The sequence below is a fragment of the Lemur catta genome, chromosome 9, assembly GCF_020740605.2.
Source record: "Lemur catta isolate mLemCat1 chromosome 9, mLemCat1.pri, whole genome shotgun sequence".
NCBI classification, from domain to species: domain Eukaryota; kingdom Metazoa; phylum Chordata; class Mammalia; order Primates; family Lemuridae; genus Lemur; species Lemur catta.
In genome coordinates, this window is record NC_059136.1 from 19753622 (window position 1) to 19763180 (window position 9559).

The 9559-nt window shown below is 54.9% G+C and overlaps 2 pseudogenes; both read left to right on the plus strand.

Moving 5' to 3' along the window:
• The first annotated feature begins 3138 nt into the window (after window positions 1-3138).
• On the plus strand, window positions 3139-3212 carry LOC123645453 (annotated as a pseudogene).
• Window positions 3213-6350: 3138 nt separating this feature from the next.
• On the plus strand, window positions 6351-6424 carry LOC123645454 (annotated as a pseudogene).
• The last annotated feature ends 3135 nt before the right edge of the window (window positions 6425-9559 follow it).

The following is a 9559-nucleotide window of genomic DNA, read 5'->3' on the forward strand; positions in this document are numbered from 1 at the left end:
AGCACGGGGATCGCCATGCCAGTGGGCTGAAGGGGGCTGAGTTAGTAGTGCTTGGGGTGAGTTAAGGCCTGTGATGTCTAGAAATCTGAAAGGCTCACGTATGTTGCAAGGAGTTGGGTTGGGCGGCGGTGTGAGCACACCCTGTTGGTGGCTTGCGGGGCTACCGTGGAAACCCTCTGAGGGCGTGGCCGGTGGCTTCCTTACCCCACCCTCACCAGACCCTGGGGAACTGAACGGGCATTGGCGATACCCCTGGGAAGTCCGTAGGCCTACCCGTGAGCCCCTCTCCCATTTGGCTGAGCCGGCCAGAGGTTGTGATGGGAGATCTCGGTTATGTCAGGAGGGCAGAGGTAGGAGCGGCTTCCAGGGCCGGGACGCCATTTTATATTTCTGCTCGCTTTTGTGTACGTGAAAGCACTGCCTGGGAGTTGAAAGAGAGACACCCACTATGGAATCCTAGCGGTCTGTTGTATTAACCACCGGACTGGCCGCCCATTCACGCGGTATGGCAGCCTTGGCCCTTGTGGGTTTTCCCGTCAAGCGAGCAAGGCCTTTTGAGTCCATGGCGGTCCTGCCTGCAAGTCCGTGCGGTGTCCGTCATTTGTGAAAGCGACGGGACTCTATCTTCCAAATGCTGGACTTTGAAGCTGGATGGAATTGGCCACCCTCCTGGGTCCTCAGTGGGTTTCCACAGTCTGTGAAGTGGTGACGAATGATGTTGCAGTGGAGGGGCTAGGGCGACTTTGAGTCAGGGCTTTGAGGACAGCGTAAATCTATGCCATGCCCGGCAGCAAAGTGAGCATGAGGGTTCTGGTCTTGCACGTGGCCAGACACACGTGGAACGTGAGATCCTATAGGTGCTTGCAAGGAGATGTTCCATTTGGGGAATTTTGTTTCCCCTGTACTCTGCAGATGGGGTGAGATATCGTTCCGGGGTCGTTCACCGGCGGACTGAGGAAACGCTGGTCTGGACAGCTGCACCGGCTCCCTTCTGTGGGCGGGACCAACGGAAAACACCCCGGAGGTAACATCCAGTTTTGAGTGGATTCAGTTTCGGGGGCTATGCTAATTCTGTTTCAGGGGCTGTGGCCAAGCCTGTGCTGGGTCCGTGGACATGTTTGTCGGGGCCGGCAGAATCTCCCAGTGGGGATGGCTTTTTTGAGGACCCTGACGTGCTCACAAACCCAAGATGTTGTGAGTTTGCGCCTGTCATTTTCTTTCCTTTTCCTTTTTCTCTCTTTCTTTCTTTCTTTCTTTCTTTCTTTCTTTCTTTCTTTCTTTTTTTTTTTTTTTTTTTGACACGGAACAGTTCCCTGTAGATTCTTCCCAGGCGCTGTCAACCGAGTGTGTCAGGTGGCACCCATTGTTTCTTTATTAGTTTGTTTTCCCGATGAACAGAGCGAAGGAATTCACTTCCACTGAGCTATCCTTCTCCATGGAGGTAGCCCTGGGGTGTTCAGCCAACCATGCATCAGAAAACATTTGCAAACACGTGAAAGTCAGTCGGTCCATCCGTCGGTAGACTCACTCAATGGATGGATGATGCGGTGGATCCATGGAACCTCCGTGGATGCACTGATGCTTTCACCCGTACCGATCACGTTGACCCTGTGCACTCTGGTCCCTTACGCCTAAATGACAGGCTGCACCACACAGGCACACAGGATATCCATCTTCTGGGGCATTCTCCGTGATCAGAGGATGACCAGCACACACGCGGGTGGTGCTTCTGTGCCGAGGTGTGACGGGCAGCCAGGCCATTTTCCTTTAGGGGCTCGGGATGCTGTAGGCGTCCGTGCCCTCAGGGGATCCTGCAACGCCTGCGGCACACCTTTCAAGTGCGATTGTACCTTGGAATGCCGGCTTCGAGTGCATTCTGCATCCAACCTGTTCACATGGCAGATGATCGCATTTCAAATTCTTGGATGGTAACGTAGATGTTATGTCCACGGTCCCATACCCTCAGTGAGTTCCCACGGTGTATCAAGGGACAGGCGAGCGATATGCTGAGCCATGTCGAGGGCAGTGTGCTGAGAGTACGTGGAGAGGGGAGATTTCGGAGAAGATCTGTCCGGGGCTCCCTGAGCAAAGAAGGGAGCCCTATTCTTCTTAGCGGAGACGTTGTGTCCGGAGTTTCTCATGTGGTTAGGTACACCTAATCGGTACAGCTACGTCTCCCAGGAAGCCTCTTTTCTTTTTCTTTTCATTTTTTTCCCGGGGTGCCTGAGTTTCCCGGTTCTTTGCAGTCTGGTTGTCACCGAATGCCCTGGCGGGAGCTCAGTGGAAAAGCCGGTCATTAGGGCTTTGTCGTGCGTGCGGGGTGGCTGACCTGGAAGTAGGAACACAGTAGCCTCCCGAGGCAATGACCCCATTCTGGTCAGTTCGTCTTGGGAGGGTTTGGAGCGATTTCCGTGACTTCTTTAAGGAATGAGGAAATTCCTAGCAAGTGCCAAGAATCACTTCGCACAAAGAGTGTGAGGCATTGACGACGTGAGGAGCCATGGTGGGCTTCTGTCTCCTTGCCGTCAGGGCGGCACATTTACCTCAGCATTGAGCAAGGTCAGACACATCCGAGACGGATGATGAAATTAGTAGGCTCGCTGCACGCACAGAGTCATAGTGGTGGGAACACAGGCAGCCTTGTCTTGGGGTCATCATGCCCCAGCCACACATGGTAAGCACCGGGGCCTGGGCCCCTTACCTTTACTCATGCCAGTTTGGAAAAGGAACACGCATGGTCCCCGTATGCCCACAGATGTAATCTCTCCCCGCAGGACGCAGTGAAGTGAGATGTGGGCTTCGAAGGGATGACTTTCTCTCCTGCCCGGTGTGGCGACCTGATGGAAGAGACTAGGGAGCAGTTGTGCCCGCCATCATCCCCAAGGTGCAGTGGGAATTCTCTCCTACGGTAAGGATCTTGTGCCGGGATCAGCGCCACACCTCGTGGGGAGGGGATCGTGACTCTGCCTGGAGGCGGGGCCCTCACCATGCTAGCCAGCCGTGGGGCCGGTCATTGCTTGTGATGCCGGTCTCCCTGGTGGAAGAGTGTGGGTTGGCCAGCCCCGGGGTGACAGGAGGGCCCGGTGCTCAGTGTCCGCCCTGGATCTGGGGCTGAAGGTCCCTGTCGTACGTGTGCCTGGATCGATGATGTCTAAAAAAAATGGAAACTTTTGAAATCTGAACAAAATGAGTGAGGACTCGAGCTGAGGTCCAGCACGGGGATCGCCATGCCAGTGGGCTGAAGGGGGCTGAGTTAGTAGTGCTTGGGGTGAGTTAAGGCCTGTGATGTCTAGAAATCTGAAAGGCTCACGTATGTTGCAAGGAGTTGGGTTGGGCGGCGGTGTGAGCACACCCTGTTGGTGGCTTGCGGGGCTACCGTGGAAACCCTCTGAGGGCGTGGCCGGTGGCTTCCTTACCCCACCCTCACCAGACCCTGGGGAACTGAACGGGCATTGGCGATACCCCTGGGAAGTCCGTAGGCCTACCCGTGAGCCCCTCTCCCATTTGGCTGAGCCGGCCAGAGGTTGTGATGGGAGATCTCGGTTATGTCAGGAGGGCAGAGGTAGGAGCGGCTTCCAGGGCCGGGACGCCATTTTATATTTCTGCTCGCTTTTGTGTACGTGAAAGCACTGCCTGGGAGTTGAAAGAGAGACACCCACTATGGAATCCTAGCGGTCTGTTGTATTAACCACCGGACTGGCCGCCCATTCACGCGGTATGGCAGCCTTGGCCCTTGTGGGTTTTCCCGTCAAGCGAGCAAGGCCTTTTGAGTCCATGGCGGTCCTGCCTGCAAGTCCGTGCGGTGTCCGTCATTTGTGAAAGCGACGGGACTCTATCTTCCAAATGCTGGACTTTGAAGCTGGATGGAATTGGCCACCCTCCTGGGTCCTCAGTGGGTTTCCACAGTCTGTGAAGTGGTGACGAATGATGTTGCAGTGGAGGGGCTAGGGCGACTTTGAGTCAGGGCTTTGAGGACAGCGTAAATCTATGCCATGCCCGGCAGCAAAGTGAGCATGAGGGTTCTGGTCTTGCACGTGGCCAGACACACGTGGAACGTGAGATCCTATAGGTGCTTGCAAGGAGATGTTCCATTTGGGGAATTTTGTTTCCCCTGTACTCTGCAGATGGGGTGAGATATCGTTCCGGGGTCGTTCACCGGCGGACTGAGGAAACGCTGGTCTGGACAGCTGCACCGGCTCCCTTCTGTGGGCGGGACCAACGGAAAACACCCCGGAGGTAACATCCAGTTTTGAGTGGATTCAGTTTCGGGGGCTATGCTAATTCTGTTACAGGGGCTGTGGCCAAGCCTGTGCTGGGTCCGTGGACATGTTTGTCGGGGCCGGCAGAATCTCCCAGTGGGGATGGCTTTTTTGAGGACCCTGACGTGCTCACAAACCCAAGATGTTGTGAGTTTGCGCCTGTCATTTTCTTTCCTTTTCCTTTTTCTCTCTTTCTTTCTTTCTTTCTTTCTTTCTTTCTTTCTTTCTTTCTTTTTTTTTTTTTTTTTTTGACACGGAACAGTTCCCTGTAGATTCTTCCCAGGCGCTGTCAACCGAGTGTGTCAGGTGGCACCCATTGTTTCTTTATTAGTTTGTTTTCCCGATGAACAGAGCGAAGGAATTCACTTCCACTGAGCTATCCTTCTCCATGGAGGTAGCCCTGGGGTGTTCAGCCAACCATGCATCAGAAAACATTTGCAAACACGTGAAAGTCAGTCGGTCCATCCGTCGGTAGACTCACTCAATGGATGGATGATGCGGTGGATCCATGGAACCTCCGTGGATGCACTGATGCTTTCACCCGTACCGATCACGTTGACCCTGTGCACTCTGGTCCCTTACGCCTAAATGACAGGCTGCACCACACAGGCACACAGGATATCCATCTTCTGGGGCATTCTCCGTGATCAGAGGATGACCAGCACACACGCGGGTGGTGCTTCTGTGCCGAGGTGTGACGGGCAGCCAGGCCATTTTCCTTTAGGGGCTCGGGATGCTGTAGGCGTCCGTGCCCTCAGGGGATCCTGCAACGCCTGCGGCACACCTTTCAAGTGCGATTGTACCTTGGAATGCCGGCTTCGAGTGCATTCTGCATCCAACCTGTTCACATGGCAGATGATCGCATTTCAAATTCTTGGATGGTAACGTAGATGTTATGTCCACGGTCCCATACCCTCAGTGAGTTCCCACGGTGTATCAAGGGACAGGCGAGCGATATGCTGAGCCATGTCGAGGGCAGTGTGCTGAGAGTACGTGGAGAGGGGAGATTTCGGAGAAGATCTGTCCGGGGCTCCCTGAGCAAAGAAGGGAGCCCTATTCTTCTTAGCGGAGACGTTGTGTCCGGAGTTTCTCATGTGGTTAGGTACACCTAATCGGTACAGCTACGTCTCCCAGGAAGCCTCTTTTCTTTTTCTTTTCATTTTTTTCCCGGGGTGCCTGAGTTTCCCGGTTCTTTGCAGTCTGGTTGTCACCGAATGCCCTGGCGGGAGCTCAGTGGAAAAGCCGGTCATTAGGGCTTTGTCGTGCGTGCGGGGTGGCTGACCTGGAAGTAGGAACACAGTAGCCTCCCGAGGCAATGACCCCATTCTGGTCAGTTCGTCTTGGGAGGGTTTGGAGCGATTTCCGTGACTTCTTTAAGGAATGAGGAAATTCCTAGCAAGTGCCAAGAATCACTTCGCACAAAGAGTGTGAGGCATTGACGACGTGAGGAGCCATGGTGGGCTTCTGTCTCCTTGCCGTCAGGGCGGCACATTTACCTCAGCATTGAGCAAGGTCAGACACATCCGAGACGGATGATGAAATTAGTAGGCTCGCTGCACGCACAGAGTCATAGTGGTGGGAACACAGGCAGCCTTGTCTTGGGGTCATCATGCCCCAGCCACACATGGTAAGCACCGGGGCCTGGGCCCCTTACCTTTACTCATGCCAGTTTGGAAAAGGAACACGCATGGTCCCCGTATGCCCACAGATGTAATCTCTCCCCGCAGGACGCAGTGAAGTGAGATGTGGGCTTCGAAGGGATGACTTTCTCTCCTGCCCGGTGTGGCGACCTGATGGAAGAGACTAGGGAGCAGTTGTGCCCGCCATCATCCCCAAGGTGCAGTGGGAATTCTCTCCTACGGTAAGGATCTTGTGCCGGGATCAGCGCCACACCTCGTGGGGAGGGGATCGTGACTCTGCCTGGAGGCGGGGCCCTCACCATGCTAGCCAGCCGTGGGGCCGGTCATTGCTTGTGATGCCGGTCTCCCTGGTGGAAGAGTGTGGGTTGGCCAGCCCCGGGGTGACAGGAGGGCCCGGTGCTCAGTGTCCGCCCTGGATCTGGGGCTGAAGGTCCCTGTCGTACGTGTGCCTGGATCGATGATGTCTAAAAAAAATGGAAACTTTTGAAATCTGAACAAAATGAGTGAGGACTCGAGCTGAGGTCCAGCACGGGGATCGCCATGCCAGTGGGCTGAAGGGGGCTGAGTTAGTAGTGCTTGGGGTGAGTTAAGGCCTGTGATGTCTAGAAATCTGAAAGGCTCACGTATGTTGCAAGGAGTTGGGTTGGGCGGCGGTGTGAGCACACCCTGTTGGTGGCTTGCGGGGCTACCGTGGAAACCCTCTGAGGGCGTGGCCGGTGGCTTCCTTACCCCACCCTCACCAGACCCTGGGGAACTGAACGGGCATTGGCGATACCCCTGGGAAGTCCGTAGGCCTACCCGTGAGCCCCTCTCCCATTTGGCTGAGCCGGCCAGAGGTTGTGATGGGAGATCTCGGTTATGTCAGGAGGGCAGAGGTAGGAGCGGCTTCCAGGGCCGGGACGCCATTTTATATTTCTGCTCGCTTTTGTGTACGTGAAAGCACTGCCTGGGAGTTGAAAGAGAGACACCCACTATGGAATCCTAGCGGTCTGTTGTATTAACCACCGGACTGGCCGCCCATTCACGCGGTATGGCAGCCTTGGCCCTTGTGGGTTTTCCCGTCAAGCGAGCAAGGCCTTTTGAGTCCATGGCGGTCCTGCCTGCAAGTCCGTGCGGTGTCCGTCATTTGTGAAAGCGACGGGACTCTATCTTCCAAATGCTGGACTTTGAAGCTGGATGGAATTGGCCACCCTCCTGGGTCCTCAGTGGGTTTCCACAGTCTGTGAAGTGGTGACGAATGATGTTGCAGTGGAGGGGCTAGGGCGACTTTGAGTCAGGGCTTTGAGGACAGCGTAAATCTATGCCATGCCCGGCAGCAAAGTGAGCATGAGGGTTCTGGTCTTGCACGTGGCCAGACACACGTGGAACGTGAGATCCTATAGGTGCTTGCAAGGAGATGTTCCATTTGGGGAATTTTGTTTCCCCTGTACTCTGCAGATGGGGTGAGATATCGTTCCGGGGTCGTTCACCGGCGGACTGAGGAAACGCTGGTCTGGACAGCTGCACCGGCTCCCTTCTGTGGGCGGGACCAACGGAAAACACCCCGGAGGTAACATCCAGTTTTGAGTGGATTCAGTTTCGGGGGCTATGCTAATTCTGTTACAGGGGCTGTGGCCAAGCCTGTGCTGGGTCCGTGGACATGTTTGTCGGGGCCGGCAGAATCTCCCAGTGGGGATGGCTTTTTTGAGGACCCTGACGTGCTCACAAACCCAAGATGTTGTGAGTTTGCGCCTGTCATTTTCTTTCCTTTTCCTTTTTCTCTCTTTCTTTCTTTCTTTCTTTCTTTCTTTCTTTCTTTCTTTTTTTTTTTTTTTTTTTTGACACGGAACAGTTCCCTGTAGATTCTTCCCAGGCGCTGTCAACCGAGTGTGTCAGGTGGCACCCATTGTTTCTTTATTAGTTTGTTTTCCCGATGAACAGAGCGAAGGAATTCACTTCCACTGAGCTATCCTTCTCCATGGAGGTAGCCCTGGGGTGTTCAGCCAACCATGCATCAGAAAACATTTGCAAACACGTGAAAGTCAGTCGGTCCATCCGTCGGTAGACTCACTCAATGGATGGATGATGCGGTGGATCCATGGAACCTCCGTGGATGCACTGATGCTTTCACCCGTACCGATCACGTTGACCCTGTGCACTCTGGTCCCTTACGCCTAAATGACAGGCTGCACCACACAGGCACACAGGATATCCATCTTCTGGGGCATTCTCCGTGATCAGAGGATGACCAGCACACACGCGGGTGGTGCTTCTGTGCCGAGGTGTGACGGGCAGCCAGGCCATTTTCCTTTAGGGGCTCGGGATGCTGTAGGCGTCCGTGCCCTCAGGGGATCCTGCAACGCCTGCGGCACACCTTTCAAGTGCGATTGTACCTTGGAATGCCGGCTTCGAGTGCATTCTGCATCCAACCTGTTCACATGGCAGATGATCGCATTTCAAATTCTTGGATGGTAACGTAGATGTTATGTCCACGGTCCCATACCCTCAGTGAGTTCCCACGGTGTATCAAGGGACAGGCGAGCGATATGCTGAGCCATGTCGAGGGCAGTGTGCTGAGAGTACGTGGAGAGGGGAGATTTCGGAGAAGATCAGTCCGGGGCTCCCTGAGCAAAGAAGGGAGCCCTATTCTTCTTAGCGGAGACGTTGTGTCCGGAGTTTCTCATGTGGTTAGGTACACCTAATCGGTACAGCTACGTCTCCCAGGAAGCCTCTTTTCTTTTTCTTTTCATTTTTTTCCCGGGGTGCCTGAGTTTCCCGGTTCTTTGCAGTCTGGTTGTCACCGAATGCCCTGGCGGGAGCTCAGTGGAAAAGCCGGTCATTAGGGCTTTGTCGTGCGTGCGGGGTGGCTGACCTGGAAGTAGGAACACAGTAGCCTCCCGAGGCAATGACCCCATTCTGGTCAGTTCGTCTTGGGAGGGTTTGGAGCGATTTCCGTGACTTCTTTAAGGAATGAGGAAATTCCTAGCAAGTGCCAAGAATCACTTCGCACAAAGAGTGTGAGGCATTGACGACGTGAGGAGCCATGGTGGGCTTCTGTCTCCTTGCCGTCAGGGCGGCACATTTACCTCAGCATTGAGCAAGGTCAGACACATCCGAGACGGATGATGAAATTAGTAGGCTCGCTGCACGCACAGAGTCATAGTGGTGGGAACACAGGCAGCCTTGTCTTGGGGTCATCATGCCCCAGCCACACATGGTAAGCACCGGGGCCTGGGCCCCTTACCTTTACTCATGCCAGTTTGGAAAAGGAACACGCATGGTCCCCGTATGCCCACAGATGTAATCTCTCCCCGCAGGACGCAGTGAAGTGAGATGTGGGCTTCGAAGGGATGACTTTCTCTCCTGCCCGGTGTGGCGACCTGATGGAAGAGACTAGGGAGCAGTTGTGCCCGCCATCATCCCCAAGGTGCAGTGGGAATTCTCTCCTACGGTAAGGATCTTGTGCCGGGATCAGCGCCACACCTCGTGGGGAGGGGATCGTGACTCTGCCTGGAGGCGGGGCCCTCACCATGCTAGCCAGCCGTGGGGCCGGTCATTGCTTGTGATGCCGGTCTCCCTGGTGGAAGAGTGTGGGTTGGCCAGCCCCGGGGTGACAGGAGGGCCCGGTGCTCAGTGTCCGCCCTGGATCTGGGGCTGAAGGTCCCTTTCGTACGTGTGCCT